The 16,728-nt window shown below is 44.4% G+C and overlaps 1 long non-coding RNA gene across 1 annotated transcript in view; it reads left to right on the forward strand.

Moving 5' to 3' along the window:
- LOC143714123 (uncharacterized) overlaps window positions 1-9,390 on the forward strand; it is a 118,801-nt gene extending 109,411 nt beyond the window's left edge. The window contains exon 4 of the long non-coding RNA XR_013195408.1: window positions 9,164-9,390. This is a non-coding gene — a long non-coding RNA (uncharacterized LOC143714123). The remainder of the gene's footprint in view (window positions 1-9,163) is intronic.
- The last annotated feature ends 7,338 nt before the right edge of the window (window positions 9,391-16,728 follow it).

The raw sequence follows: 16,728 nt of genomic DNA on the forward strand, positions 1-16,728 counted from the left end.
TTAACCTTCTTGTAATCACAGCATACCAAAATGTATGCTTTTAAGTGCAGTTTCTTGTGTACACATACACATTCTCATATACACTTGTGAGAAGTAAAGTTATGTCAAGATCAAAAGAAAGTTGTTAACGTGAAAACACAACGGAACGAAAATAATACTGTGTGGTTTTTGAGAGCTTCCATATATAACAATTTAATAATCAAATATTATTTATTTTACGGCATGACACCCCAGGTGAATAGAGTTAAAGATATTATATCACCATACCTTAGGGTGACCACCCGTCCCGCTTTGCGTTGTACCGCACAGCATTTTCACCCATTGTCCCCCACGTCGCATATTGAGCATATCAGTCTGTTTGTTTTTAATTATCATATTAAGAAAACGTGCATGCGTTCTTTTGCCTTTTTAAGAAAGCATTTTATTTATTCTTTTTGCACCGTAGTTTTTACCTATATTTAACAGTGCTTCGTCAGAAGTACAAATACAAGCCGTTTTTAAAATCCTATCCAATGGTTGAAAAGAAAGGAGTAAACACGGTCACTAGTACAGTAGGTTGTGACGGCTGCCAATCAAAATGTGGAGTGGTGTGTTCCCTGTCAGAAAACAAATGGATAATTCGGTAAATTGCAATTTTATTTTAACAGAATTGATCAACTTGTTGCCTGCTATGGTTGTTTTAATACACATCCTTTCTAAAAATATAAAAGTTTTTGGTGTAATATATTCTTAATATATAAGACTGTCAATTAACTAATTTCATGTTGTTTTATATTTTATTTGTTCATTATTTAATTTGTTGGATTTTAGTTGGACTTGGCCAGAACTGTTTCAAAAATAGTTATCTGCATGATGCCTGCCCTGCTCAGTGAGGTTCATTATCTACATTATCTAATTAATTATGCACCAATTTTCATAAATTTCCAGAAAAGAAATCTGAACATTGGGTAAAGTGAGGCTCAAATTTTTCATTTTGTTGAAATAGTGGAGTTGAAATTTTTACAGAGTGGGTTTTGGATATATCTCCATAAATATTACTCCATAAAAAAGAAAATACTGTCAACAGCCAAAAATAAAAATAAAAATAAAAAAAGGTTTTAGGAGTAACATTTATAAAATCAGATGCATGATATATGAACAAACCCTTTAGAAAAACATTAAGTGCTACTGAAGTGGAGATTTCTGGTTCAGTGCATGAGAAAAATCGTACTCGGTTACTAACGTAACCTCAGTTCTCTCTAGAGAGGGAATGAGTACTGCGTAATATCTTACGCTATGGGAAAACCTCTTTTCCACGAGATATTGAAGCCAAAAATTATCCTTAAATTTGATTTAATGTAAAACGCTGTGCAGCAGCATGCAGACATAGGCAAGACGGCTCGCGCGCCTATTGGCTGCCCTGCGGCAACAGCAGCAGCCTATCGAGTGAGGCCCTGCGGGACGTGATACCCAATGGGGGCGCTTCGCGCCCATTTCGTCACGTCCCGCCAGAATAGGCGTGGCCTTGGCCAATAAATACACTCGACAGGCTGATACAAACTGGTTTTCATCGCTGAAGCGAACCAGCGCTGTTGTATGCACGGCAAGATACACAGTACTCGTTCCCTCTCTAGAGGGAACCGAGGTTACGTTAGTAACCGAGTACGTTCTCTTACGAGAGTATCTCTCGTACTGCGTAATATCTTACGCTATGGGGAACACAATGCAACACGCCGTGCATACTGGGATCCGACACCAAAGTCCCAAGGGCAGTAGCCCGGGGCTCATATAGTGCATAATCACCGTTGACTCACAGAGAGTCGGAGAAGAGAGGCTACAAGCATCATTCCCCATGAAATAGCATCCCACAGGAGCTAGTTTTGTTAACAGTGTTTCACGCAGACAGGGTGAATGTGTTCAGCCTGAACTGGGTATAAGTACGGGTCATTCAACACCCATGGAACTGTTCTATCGATCAGTGAGCGATGCCCAAGCAAAACTCAGCATTCTGCGCCGGCGCAGCGGGGCAGATAGTACTGAATTCTAGACCGACAACAGCTTGGCCTGTAAGGCAGGAACGTCTAGGTTATAAAACCTTATAAATGCCTATCAGTGTTTCACGCAGACAGGGTGAATGTGTTCAGCCTGAACTGGGTATAAGTACGGGTCATTCAACACCCATGGAACTGTTCTATCGATCAGTGAGCGATGCCCAAGCAAAACTCAGCATTCTGCGCCGGCGCAGCGGGGCAGATAGTACTGAATTCTAGACCGACAACAGCTTGGCCTGTAAGGCGGGAACGTCTAGGTTATAAAACCTTATAAATGTAGACGGCGAGGCCCAGCCTGCCGCCATACAGATATCTTGCAAGGGAATCCCACTAGACCACGCCCATGACGAGGCCACGCCTCTCGTGGAGTGCGCTCTGACACCCAAAGGACACTGCAGGCCCTTAGAAGTGTAAGCCAGCGCTATGGCATCAACTATCTATCTGGATAGGCTCTGTTTTGATGCGGCCAGTCCCTTGGAGCGCCCGCCAAACAAAACAAAGAGCTGCTCGGTCTGTCTGAAGACAGACGAGCGGGACACATAAGCTCTCAGCGCCCTGACGGGGCAGAAGAAAATTAGCATCCTCCTCCTCATTATTCACCGGGAGGGCGCACAGGGAAATAACCTGGGCCCTGAACGGTGTTTTGAGGGATTTGGGCACGTACCTGTTCTTGGTTTGAGTATGACTTCAGAGTCATTAGGCCCAAACTCCATACATGACGCGCTTACTGAAAACACTTGTAAGTCCCCTACGCGCTTCACTGAAGCAAGATCCACAAGAAATACCGTTTTGAAAGACAGGTGTTTCATGTCTGACAAATGGATCGGCTCGAATGGGGCACCTTTCATGGCTTCCACAACCGTAGAAAGGTCCCACACAGGGACTGAGGGGTCTGGGAGGATTCAGCCTCCGAGCTCCCCTGAGGAATTTTACGACCAGGTAGTTTTTCCCCAGTGACTGGCCAGACGTTGGTTTTGCAAACGCTGCTATGGCCGCCACGTATACTTTGAGCGTGGATGGGGTTCTACCCTTATCCAGCAGCTCCTGAAGGAAGGAGAGCACTTCTGTAACCCCGCAGTCTACGGGTGAAAAGCCCCGAGCTTGACACCAGATAGAGAACACAGACCCTTTCGAGGTGTAGAGTCGTCTAGTAGACGGGGCTTTAGCCTGCGTGATCGTGTTTTGCACTCCCTCCGGGAGGTTAGCGGGTACCCGTTGATGGCCCATGCATGTAGGGACCATTAATCCGGGCGAGGATGCCAAATCGAGCCCTTTGCCTGAGAGAGGAGGTCTCTCCTCACCGGTATAGGCCATGGAGCAGTGCTGGTCAGCTGCATCAGGACTGGGAACCAAATCTGGTTCGTCCAGAGCGGAGCCACGAGCAGCACTGGGCATCCGTTCTCCCTGTTTCGTTCCAGCACTTGAGGCAGGAGCGAGACGGGGGGGAAAAGCATAGAGGGGGCAGCGGGGCCATAGGTGGGCCAGCGCATCCCTGCTCTTGGAGAAAAAGTCCGGACAGTGAGCGTTTTCCTGGGACGCGAACAGGTCCACCTGCGCTCTGCCGAATGTCTCCCACAGCAGTTGGATCGTCTGCGGGTGCAGCGACCATTCCCCTGCTGGGACATTGTCTCTGGACAGTCTGTCTGGTCCCAGATTCAGGTGACCAGGCATATGCGCTGCCTTCAGTGAAAGCAGGTTGTGCTGAGCCCAGACCAGGAGGCGTTCCGTCAGCCTGTAAAGGTTTCGGGACCTGACGCCACCCTGGCGATTTATGTATGCCACCACTGACGTGTTGTCCGACCGGACCAGGACGTGGTGGCCTTTTATCTGGGGACAAAAACGCCGTAGCGCGTTGTCGACTGCCAGCATTTCCAGACAGTTTATGTGTAGAAGCTTTTCCCGTTCCGACCACTGGCCAAAGAACGGTCTGCCCTCGAGCAGCGCTCCCCATCCCGAGGTGGAGGCGTCCGTAGACACCACCGTCACACTTGAGGGAGTCCCCAGACTCACGCCTGACTGATACCAGTCGGCTATTTTCCACGGTTCCAGAGCCGAAGCGCATTTCATGTCGACCCTGAGCGAACTGTAGCGAATAGCCTCTCTTTATAGTGTTCAACACCCATTCTAGCATTTGCGTGAATAGCTAGAGGTAGAATGCGATCCGGGCTCTGGCCGCGGCACAGCGCACATTCACTGCATTTGCACAATCGACATGAGTCGATTTTATTTGTGCTACCCCTGAACTGTGGCGAGCTGTGTCTGTGTGTGGGAATGGGCACTGAGACGTGGGCATTCTTACAACACTCATAACACCATCGGCTTTGGCCGGGACACCAGAAAATACACTCTTTATTGGATTTATCTGGGTAGCCGTGAAAACGGCTTTTGTGTGCAGGCAATCGGGCAAATGAACCGGCTTGTTGACTGCTAAATACGCTGGAACAGTCACATTGCATGGAACTGGACGAGCAAAATGTTTCGGTGAAAATCTGGCCGCAGCGCGATTTGCACACCGTCGCTTTCCTTGGATGGCTAGGAAGGCTTTGAGACCTCGGGCTTGATCTCAATCCTCGGCCGGGGCCCGCGCTGAGGGGGGCGGCGTCCAGCAGAGCGAGAGCGCGGTCTCTGTTCTCGGGCCTGGCGGCGCTGAGAAGCGGCGGCGGGTGGTGCGGGCTGTGGCTGTGGCTGACGGCTGTTTCGAGCGACCTGCTGCGGAGCTAGAGCGCTTCGGGAGGAAGTGCTTCATAGCTTGCGATGTCTTTTGAACCTCCTGGATTCTGTCTGCGAAATCTTTGACGGCAGATCCGAAGAGGCCCGCCGACGAAATGGGCGCGTCGAGAAACACAGAGCGCTCCGAGTCCGTCATCTCAGACAGCGTTAACCACAAATGTCTCTCAGCCACGGTGAGAGAGGCCATGTTCTGCCCAACGGCCTGTGCAGCAGATTTAGCGGCGCGTAGAGCCAGGTCTGTAGCGCTCCTTAAATCCGCAACGCTGATCGATCACGCGCCTTCCTCATCCATTTTTCGGAGAAGGTCGGCCTGGAAGATCTGCAGGATGGCCATTGTGTGTAGCGCCGCCACAGCTTGCCCGGCGGCGGTGTAAGCGCGACCGTGCATGGCTGACGTCACTCGGCAGGCTTTAGATGGCAACACTGTCTGTGCTCGCCGTCCAGCAGAGGGCGGGCAGAGATGTGTTGCTACCGCTGCTTCCACAGGAGGAAGAGAAAGGACCGTCCACAGTGGAGAATGCATTAGAGACAGAGGTACGCATCCTGGCCGAGAAGGGGGCGTTCCACGACCTCGCGACTTCTTCGTGAAGCTCAGGAAGAAAAGGCGCGGGTCTGGACTGTGATGGGGCGTGGTCCTTCTTGAGGAAGCATCCATCCAGTCGGTTGTGCGGGGGGCTGCGCGGGCGCCTCCCAGTCGAGGCCGAGGTTTTTCGACGGCTTGAGAGAGCAGACGCATCAACTCAATGCCAGCCCTTCGTCCAGAAGGCTCACGAACAGCGGGGGGGAGGTCCACAGAGCTCGCCCAATCCTCTCTGTCCGACGCCAGGATAGAACAGGCCTCGGCTGTTTCGTCGATCTCAATGGCGGAAGCGGTGGCAGACGGCGGCCACTGTCCATCTGTGAGCGACTCGAGCGATGCCGGCGAAGCTGGCGGGCGAACCGGCGAGCTTTGGCGGGCAGGAGAAGTCTCGGGAGCGCGCTGAGCACGACGCTTTTTACGGCGTGGCGTAACAGCGGGCTGAAGTGCAGGCTCTAAGAAGGATGCCAGGCGAGTCCTAAGAGTCACCGTAGGCAGCAGCTCACAGTGAGGGCATCCGCCGTCGACGAGAGCGAGAGCTGCATGATCCTCACCCAGAAAGGAAACGCAGATGACATGGCGGTCCCCGTCGCTGACTGCGGCTTGGCACGAGCCGCAGGATTTATGCATCTTTAAAAAGCTCTTTTAGAACAATAGAGTGTGAGTCGCAGCGGCGAACACACACTAGCAGTGAAAAAGGATATCAACGCCGGAAAGCGTAGCAGGTACGGCGGCTGAAGGCGGCGAGGTGAAGGCCAGCGGCTTCAGAACTCGAAGGCACATCCCGCTGTAGGCTTGCACTCAGACGGCGCGGCTTCTCACTCCGGATCCAGCGATGCAGTAGTGCTTCGCTGAAGAGATGAAAATCAGTTTGTATCAGCCTGTCGAGTGTATTTATAGGCCAAGGCCACGCCTATTCTGGCGCGACGTGACGAAATGGGCGCGAAGCGCCCCCATTGGGTATCACGTCCCGCAGGGCCTCTCTCGATAGGCTGCTGCTGTTGCCCCAGGGCAGCCAGGCGCGTGAGCCGTCTTGCCTTTGTCTGCATGCTGCTGCACAGCGTTTTACATTAAATCAAAATTAAGGATAATTTTTGGCTTCAATATCTCGTGGAAAAGAGATTTTCCCCATAGCGTAAGATATTACGCAGTACGAGAGATACTCTCGTAAGAGAACTTTAAAAAGCCTTTAAAGATTGTGTTATTGTAATTGAAGTATTGTAATTTAAATCTACAGATACAAATGGATACAGTGCAATAAATATTTGTGTTAAATTAAACATAATGGAGGTGGGTGTAAATGTCTGTGCGACAGACTGCGGAGCATTCATTGAATGAGCTTAAATACTATAGTTGATTACAGTAGGTGGAGTAACAAATCAGCTGAGCGTCAGCTGATATTGTTTAGCGATCAGTGGTCTGTCTGAACTACGCTTCAATTCCATTCGATCACTCAAGCTCTGTTTCATCGAAAAATGAAAATTCTGTCATCAATTACTTACCCTCATGTTGTCCAAAACCGTTAGACATTTGTTAATCTTTGGAGCACAAATGAAGATTTTTTTTAAATGAAATCTTAGAGCTTTTTGTTCCTCCATTGACAGTCTACGCAACTACCACTTATAGGCAACATTATTAAAATCCATGTGACTCCAGTGGTTTAACCTCAATCTAACGAAGCGACGTGAGTGCTTTGTTTGTGCAAAACCCCCCCGTAATTTACAACTTTATTTACAAAATACTAATCTCTCATGCACTTCATGCAACAATGTGTCGTGGTGCTCTCGTGAACACAGAATATTTTGTAAATAAAGTGATAAATTTTTTTCCCTTCAGAAAATTGAGGTTAAACCACTTGGGTCACATGAATGCATTTTATTTTATGATGTAAACCAAATATAAAGACTTATGTATTAGTAAAACTACAACTAAAAACAAGCAAGGCAAAATAAAATAAAATAAAACAACAACAAACAGCCTTGGTGTTTGAGACTTTCTTGATCTCACCGTGAGGTGTGATTGAGTGCAGCACAACAGTCACACTGCAGGTGAGATCTGCAACAGGTACAGAATAGTCAATGCCCTCCGGTGTGCACACCGGTCCTCCCAGCTCAAACACACAGAACTCTTCTATTGCTAATTGAAACACTAAATATAAGAATGCATTTATTGATGTGTCTCTTAAGGCAGCTTGGGGCCATCAAGTCACCTCTTTCACTGAAATCCCAGTAGCCTGTTCGTTCTCTCACTCTATAGGACATGCACACCTTAGAAAATGTAAAAGAAAGTAGCAAGGGTAATTTTAACTCCTATCTGTGGAGACAAAACATATGTCACTGGCACATGACTGATTAACACTTCTAAGTGAAGACTCACCAGAAGTTATGCGAGGCATGTCATCTTTAAATATCTGTTGACGAACTCCTGCTCTCATTTTCAGTTATTTAAAATTCTGATTTGGAATAGTAGTTTGAAATCCAGGGATAGACATGTTCAAGTGACAAGTATTTGGAATGCCATTGGATATTATTCATCTGTCTGTTTCTTGATGCTAATGCCAAATGGACACTCTTTCTAATTAGCGGTGTCGGCTATCCCGCTGCCAAGACAATAACCCATACAGAAGAGCTAAATGACTTTCAGCATGGCACCGCCATAGTATGCCACTTTCCAACGAGTAAATTTGTTAAATTTCTGCCTTGCCAGAGCTGCCAGGGTCAACCACAAGTGCTGTTATTGAGAATTGGACACATCTACAAGCAGCAACAGCTGTGAAGTATTAGGCCGCATTAGCTTATAGAACGGACAAATCACGGCTCGGGTTTTGGAAATGGGATTTCGGGGGAATATCACCATGAACCTTAGAATATTTCGGCTGGAGTGTTTTGTAAAACTGCACCGCCATTCTCTAAAGTATGGTTTTCTGGCTCACAAATCAAGGTTTGACAATTTTGGAGATTCTCATCGCCCAAATGTGGTGTGCCAACGGTCATCCTTTGTTGATGATGAATAATGGACGTTTTTCTGCATTGTCGGGAGGTCTTTTAGTTTAGTAGTGGAAGCTTTTTTTAGATGAGTCATTCTTGTTTCAGCATGGTAATGATCAAGTTCACAGGTTTTTACAGAACATGGATAGTTAAAATTAGCAAGGGAAAGCTTGACTGGCCTGATGGGAGTCATGGCCTCAACCCAATCAACTACTAACTGTTGGATGAATTGGAGCTCAAAATGGCGGGCTAGCTATAATTGGCCAGCATCGGTGCTCTGGTATCTTCTGGTTGAATGAAGGTCATGGTTTTATATAGCATGATAAAGATATTCTCTGAGCTGCCATCTATTCATAAATCAGTGGTTCTCAACCAGGGGGAAGTGGACCACTAGTGGGCTTCAAAAAACTTTCAAGGGGGCACAAGATGACAATACAAACTCCATAGGCATTTTTATAATTCATATTTTTTTCTAGATTTTAAAATCTTATCCTTAATCCTTATCCAGAAAATCATGAACAACTGGAAAGATCAGGTGGCATTCGAATATTTTGGTGGGCAATGGGGGGCTTTGAAGTAAAAAAGATTGAAATCTGCGGTAATAAATTATTTATTTTCCATGTGTTTGAAAGAATATGACAAGTAAATGTCATATTCAGCTTCCTAACTTTGAAAATGTTGTGTATTATTTGACTAGATTTTGGTTCATTTCTTCCTTTTTTTTGATCCAACTGTTCCTTTTCATCCATTTATATGCCCTAAATATATTATCTTCCTATTCATGTATCCTTTTCATCAATCCAGTCCTCTCCCTCTTTTTCCCTGTTTTTGTGTGTTAGTTCTGTGTGCTGTGGCCAAATGGATGCACATCTCCACTCCTCATTGTCTTGACCTGGCAATGAGTGCTTCTGCCTGGCTCCAGTATCTGTCCATTTATATGGCTTCTCTTTGTCTGATAATAAAGAGTTACGCCAACAGAAGCACTCTGAAAGGCACATAACAGTGATTACCAAAAGAGGTTGAAAAGGGAAGAAAAAAGGTAAGTAAACACATGAAATGCAGTTTTGAAGGGCACCGCTGATCCTCTCTATGTTCTTTGAAATAACTAATTTTATATATTATCTTTGGCGTCATTGTTATCCGCCATATATACAGTATCTAGCAAATGTTGAAGTTTAATTATTTCTAAATAATAAACATTTCTCTTTATGAATAATTGCCATATAATAATCTCCAACTTAACTGGTGGCTTTTTCAATCAACATGAAATCAAAACTGAGCATGACCCTATTTACTTTTGTAATGATGGTTATTGGCCAGTTTTAGATTATTTTTTTTAACAATTATTATCAGCAGATGCTGAATATTTAATAAATACTTATTTCACTATATTTACATTTATAGATTATCTTTCGTCTTATCTTTTTTTAGAGAACTAATTCGAAACTAAGACCTCAGGTAAATGGTGACAATGAAAATTATGACTTGAAACAAAACTAAGCAGAACAGAACAAGACAATGAAACAGAACACGACTGTAAACTAAACGAGACATGCTTGTGACAGTAAAGAATTTTAATTCTGGCCATTTATTGATTATCTGTCATAACATAAATATAATAATTGGCTTTTGACAAGAATTTGATTATTATGCTTCTCTACTTGATACACATTCCTGCTCTTATTTTTTTATCCGCCTTCATAATTGTTAGTGTGTGGCTTTCACGTTCCAATTAATTCCCGATGAATGAAAGCAAGCCCTAATATAGTCCAAGGTGGAATTTAGATTAGCTATACATGCATTTCTGTTTAAAAATGCCCGAAATAGAGATTAACACATTTTTAGCATATTGTGTTGACTATGGCCTGGTTTCAGGTTATTTCTGATTAGATCCAGGGTCATTTCTTTCATAAGACCTGGCAACTCTGTTGAACTGCTACCGCATGTGTCTGTCTGCCTTCCACAATAAAAGGATGTGTGAGAATCTTCCCTCTGGTGCTCTGTATCGATTGTACACGTAAGGATTGTGTACTGTTCTTCAACATTCTGTTTGAACCAAAATAGCTGTTTGTTTGTCAAAAAAAAGAGAGAGACAAAGTTATACAGAGGGGGTCAGCTGACACAGTTGTGTTTTTGAGGCTTTACTTCTGCAGCTGTAGATGGATTGTGCTTCGGGGACCTGGCAGCGTTCATAGGATGAATGAGCGTCTTTGTGAAGTTTCAAGGAAATGTCTTCTATAAATTCTTTGCAAAATGACGATGCTTGTGGATTTGTTCCTCTTGCCTTCCTTGTTTAAAATCAATCAAGAGAATGTCTCAACACTTTATTGACAGAAACAATCTGGCTCTGGGGATTACGCCCCATTCATGTGGTGGTCAATAGTCCAAAAGGGTTTTCTTGTTTACAGGTTAATATACAACAGGCTGTTTTGTTCCTTTTGTGTTCACTGTAATCTTTGAATGGCTGGATATTGAAGCTTGTTTTGTGCAAGGAGAAGTATGTCGCTGTCTTTATCGAATCGCAACAGAAAACCTTTAAAGTCTCTCTGTCTCTTTCAAAGCTCATTTGTAGACATTTTTACATTATGTGCCAACTGAATTTGCATGAAAATACCAGTTAAAGCCTGCAGTGCCAGCTAATGCCACCAATTTCTCTCCCACTCTGTCCTGACTGGTTTTAGCTTCTCAACTCTGGCTGACTGAGTTCCTACGTAGAACAGAAACATGTTTTTATACAACTCGGTGTGCTGTAAGCCCTTAAAATCATCCTACACCAATATTTGCTAGCACGCTCAAGGTCCAATTGTTGAAATGCTGAACCTTAGTGTGCATGGGGGCGATTTATAACCTTCTTTTCTCTTTCAACTAGTTAATTTGTGCCAGTGTTTTAGTGTAGGAGTTTGTTTGGGCATGTTAAGCTAATGCAGGGGGCTTTAAAAAAATATATTTTTCAACATTGCGACCCATGAGAAAGAGACAATAGCAGGCATATAGCTGGCATAACTCAGAAATGAGGGAGCATATTTGAATTCTTATGGCAGAACAAAAGTTCCATCACACTCCATCTGAGAAGCATCCAATGTTTGCTCTCCCTGTCTCACTGAAGTCCTTCCCAATTACTTCCATCATATTTAGTTATAAATTAGCAACACTTTTTGCTTTCTCTCTTTTTCATTTTGGGTGGTATTGACTTGCAACTCTGCGATCTGTTCATTGTGGCATGATATTAGGTGATTAAGAATCAGCGTCTCAGAGATTCTGCCGAATGAAACGAATTTTATCGCCCCTCACCTGAGGTGAATATTGAAGAGTCTGTGTGGCATTTATATTCAAAACAATTTTACAATCTGGGAGATCTATAATAAATAAGGAAACAAATACACAACTAAACAAAGCAGACAGAAATAACAGAGGCACCTCAGGAAAGCGGGGACCCCTGGTGACACAAACTAATCTACTAACCAGAAGTGCTCCAAGCTCCAGTGATTATACCACACACATACACACACTCAGGCTGTGTTGTGGCGCTGTTTCAATGGAAGCTCACAAATCCTTCTGCGATTCATATAACAAATTTTTTTTATGAGTCTGGTCAGTGCTCAGTCTGACCTTGTGGGTCATAACAAATGTGATACATCATAAATTAAGAGCCTGCTAAATTATATTTAGATTTTTAAGGTGCATTTCCTGTGGCATGAAACCAACTCCAGCAAGCTCTCCACACTAACTCAAAATGACAAACGTACTACCCTGACTGCAAATACTCTATATAACAAAATGTCAGTGCCCTGCTCCAGACCGTAAAAGTTGGACATGGTTCAGTATAATGAAAACATATCCAGGTCACCCCCATATTATACACATATGTATGTATGTAGGCTATGTTATGCATACATGCTGCATTCATTCATTCATTCACAACAATAAAGCGCGTTTTCCCCAAGTCCCCAAATAAGGGGTTGTTATTTATTTCTTATTAGATGGTGATCCATATGTGTTCAAGTTTTGTGATATTCCAACCTCGTATTCCAAATTCGTATGTATTTCACGAGGTGGCTAATTCGTACGAATTCATACGACCTCCCTATGATCTCACTCTCACTACATGATTTCCATTACACGAGAGTAGATGTTAAAACTTCATGCTGATTTGTACTCGGCTTTCGCCAAGATAAGCACCAACTAAGACGTAGCTTTACAGTAACCTATGCTTCTCCATCCATTTACGCTTCTTTCCATCTGGTGACGTGAATCTCCTTCTGTCTGGTGTTAATAGTGTATTTGCGCGTCAGCACACACAACGGCTGCAACCACAGTGCGGTCCCCCCATAACAACCCTCTGGATTGAGCGGAGTAGGGAACATCTCTAGGGTCTTCAAGTGGGCACCTTCCGTCCTCAGTGTTTCGTCGACTAGCCCACGACACCTCAAGAGGGCTCGACAGTGACTCTGGCGTCCCAGAGTCACCCCCCTCCGTCCCCCACTCAACTCAGCCCATCTTACTGACCTCTACTTCCCTCTTGCTGCTGAGACCTAACCACAATTTCACAATCTCTCCGCAACCCAACCATACGCGCCAACCCGTTTGACTAAGGCTGTCGAGTCCCACTGGTGCGTTAATATGCAGTTTCAGTGGCAACGGTTCCGTATGGCATACCACCTACCGCAAAACACAATATCTGCCCAACCACCCGTCATTCACGCAATATACACAGGAACGTAATGACTGTAAATACTATACAACCTCTACAAATAAACCAACAGTGCTGCTGCGACCTAACCACAATCTCACAATCTCTCCGCAACCCAACCATACGCGCCAACCCGTTTGACTAAGGCTGTCGAGCCCCACTGGTGCGTTAATATGCAGTTTCAGTGGCAACGGTTCCGTATGGCATACCACCTACCGCAAATCACAATATCTGCCCAACCACACGTCATTCACGCAATATACAGAGGAACGTAATGACTGTAAATACTATACAACCTCTACAAATAAACCAACAGTGCTGCTGAGACCTAACCACAATCTCACAATCTCTCCGCAACCCAACGATACGCGCCAACCCGTTTGACTAAGGCCGTCGAGCCCCACTGGTGCGTTAATATGCAGTTTCAGTGGCAACGGTTCCGTATGGCATACCACCTACCGCAAAACACAATATCTGCCCAACTTCCCGTCATTCACGCAATATACACAGGAACGTAATGACTGTAAATACTATACAACCTATACAAATAAACCAACACCCTTCAAGTTTTCAAGAATTCTACGAAACCGTAGCATGGCGGCCTGTACTCAGCCAGCTAGAATCTTTCCGTCTCAACCACAGCCAGTTGCTGCTCCTTTCTGCTGCTTCAGATAAGTTCTTTACTGTGCGACGCAACTCTTGACCACTGAATCCGACGTCTCTGAGGAACCGGGTTGTAGAGTGTGCCACAAAACCTTGACAACCCACTTCCACTGGATAAACCTGGACTCTCCATCCTCGCTGTTCTGCTTCAGTGGCCAGCTGAGCATACCGCAATTTCTTCCTCTCATATGCCTCATCTACCGCATCCTCCCATGGCTCTGTTAACTCTATCAGTTGAACAATGCGTGCTGATCAAGACCACAAAACAATATCTGGTCGTAGGTTAGTGGTGGCAATCTCAGGTGGAAAAATAAGCCGTTGATCAAGATCAAAAATAAGCCGTTGATCAGCCAGCATCTTCCAGTCCCTAGCAGCTTCCAGTTGTCCTGGGCGAGAATTGGTGTTAGCACCTTTTCTTGGTGGTTGCTCGTCTGGGCGGAGGAATATTGTCTTCTGCGTGTAATGTTTTGCTAGAACAGGCGGCAACTTATTGGTCATACTACGCTTGCCTTCCAATGCTAAAGCCAAACATCGCAATACTTGGTCATGGCGCCAAGTAAACCGACCTTGGCTAAGAGCCACCTTACATCCTGTCAAAATGTGCCTTACTGTGGCAGGTGATGAACACAAAGGACAAGAGGGATCCTCTCCTACCCAGAGGTTTAGGTTCTGCGGTGATGGGAGAACATCATATGTTGACCTAATAAGGAAACTGATCCTACTCTCTTCCATTGACCAAAGGTCTTGCCAGCCCATTTTTCGTTGTTCCACACTCTCCCATCTCATCCACTCTCCCTGCTTGGCCTGGGAAATGGCCTTTACACATCTCATCCTCTCCTCCTGCTTTCGCACCTCGTTGACTACCAGCTTCCTCCTTTGAGCTGGGCCTGCCTTGTGCCATTTAGGAGGAGCTAAACTGAGCCCAATTCCCCCTCTTCCATGCTGTACCTGTCCCACGATATCCCCAATTTGAAGGTCAGCCTTTGCCTCTACTACAGATTTCTTTGCTGACCACTTTCTACCAGTTTATACCATAGGGGCTGCCTCCCTTACACATTTGTCGCGTGACTCTGCTAAAGTCATTTCCAGTCTGACCTTGGCACTAGTGATGGGCGATACTGCAAATTTCTGCATCGATCCGATACCAAGTAAATACAGGGCCAGTATCGCCGATATCGATACCGATACCGATACCGGTACTTTTTCATTTTAAAGCATGCATTTGAACTTGTATGCACTTACAGCAGTGTGTCATGATTTATGAGGTGAATGCATCATTAATATGCTAAATCTGAACACGTTTTCATGACTACTAGGCCTAAATATTTTGTGATCTGTGCTCTCAACTCCCCTTTAATTAGTCAGTGACTTTTACAAAACTACCCAAATTATAGTACTAGCCTACTGTTCAAAAGTTTGGGGTCTGTAAGATTTTTATTTCTCTTAGTAAAAACTGTAATATTACAATTTAACAATTTAACATAGGCTATCTGTTTTCTATGCCATAATAAACTGTAATTTATTCCTGTGATCAAAGCTAAATTTTCGGCATCATTACTCCAGTCATGATGATAATTCATTTTAATATGCTGATTTGCTGCTCAGGAAACATTTCTTATTATTATCAATGTTGAAAACAGTTTCATATTTTGTTGGAAACCATGATACATTTTATGCAGAATTATTTGATGAACAAAGTTGAAAGAACAGCATTTATATGAAGTAGATTTTTTTTTACAGTGTAAAACCCTTGACTGTCACTTTTGATCAATTTAATGTATCGATCCTTGTTGAATAAAAATATTAATTTCATTAAAAAGATCTTACTGACGTCAACATTTTAAACCATTATGTACAGTTTTGGTTTGTTTATTGCGAAATAACTCCCGATTGTTTCTCTGTCATCTAAGCAAGGCTTCGTTTCCCAAACGCACTGGGCCTGTGAGCTCAGCGAAGCACCAGCATCGAACGCTCTCTGTGATTGATTGGTTTCGTCTTGTATACAGATGACTAGGAGAAAAGGTTCTATCCTACACAATTACCCGCTAACATTCGCTTATTTTTCCACTTAGAAGCTTATTTTACGCACTGAATTGCATGCTAAATTAATAAAAAATTACTGGTAAAAAAAACACACATTTGGATCGATATTTTTGTGTGAGGATCGATCCTTTTCGATACCACGTCAGTATCGAAGTATCGATACTTCAGGATCGATCCGCCCATCACTACTTGGCACACTTAAACTCCTCGGTTAAAGCAGAGACTGGCAGCTGCAATACTCCTTTACTATAAAGTCCCACTCTGCTGAGGCAGCGTGGAACTCCCAACCATTTCCTGATGTATGAACTTATTAACGCTTCCAGCTTATCCACTGTTGTCAAAGAAACCTCGTACACAGTCAGTGGCCACAGCAACCTTGGCTGTAGACCAAACTGAAAGCACCAGAGTTTGCTAAATCGTAAATTTTTTACCTAATTCCAATTTGCCTAATTCGTATGAATTTGTACGAATGACCTACTCCTGACCCCACCACTAAACCTACCCGTCACTGGGGTTTAGACGAATTGGTCGTAAGATAGCGTTGAGTATTCCCCTTATATAAAAATAAACTTGATTATATTGTTTATGTCAAATTCATTTGATAATGGTTATTTGCTTGATAGGCCAACATAAGACATCTTATATCTAACTTCAGGTCAGATCAGATGGGCGCAGAGAAAACTGAAAAGTATATAGATAAAAAACAACAAGAACAATCACAATTCGACAGAAACATTGTGCTACTCTGACCTAAATGGGCGAGCGAGAATGAGGAGAGTGGAGCTATCACATAGAAGCCCACTCTCTTAGGAGCTACAGGAAGTGATATGTGAATGTGAAAGGAGAGAGACAGGAGGTGGAATCCTTCGACTTTGTTCTTATATTAATTAAATCCACCCAGAGTATCTCTGACGATGGGAGAGTTTCAAGACACAAGCCCCCTAAAGAATTCTCCCCCTCTTTGACACAAGGTTTATATTCCACCCCTGAACATTCAAAAGTCTTTCT

The sequence above is a fragment of the Siphateles boraxobius genome, unplaced genomic scaffold (assembly GCF_051911475.1).
Source record: "Siphateles boraxobius isolate OS27281-9 unplaced genomic scaffold, OSU_SipBor_1 53, whole genome shotgun sequence".
NCBI classification, from domain to species: domain Eukaryota; kingdom Metazoa; phylum Chordata; class Actinopteri; order Cypriniformes; family Leuciscidae; genus Siphateles; species Siphateles boraxobius.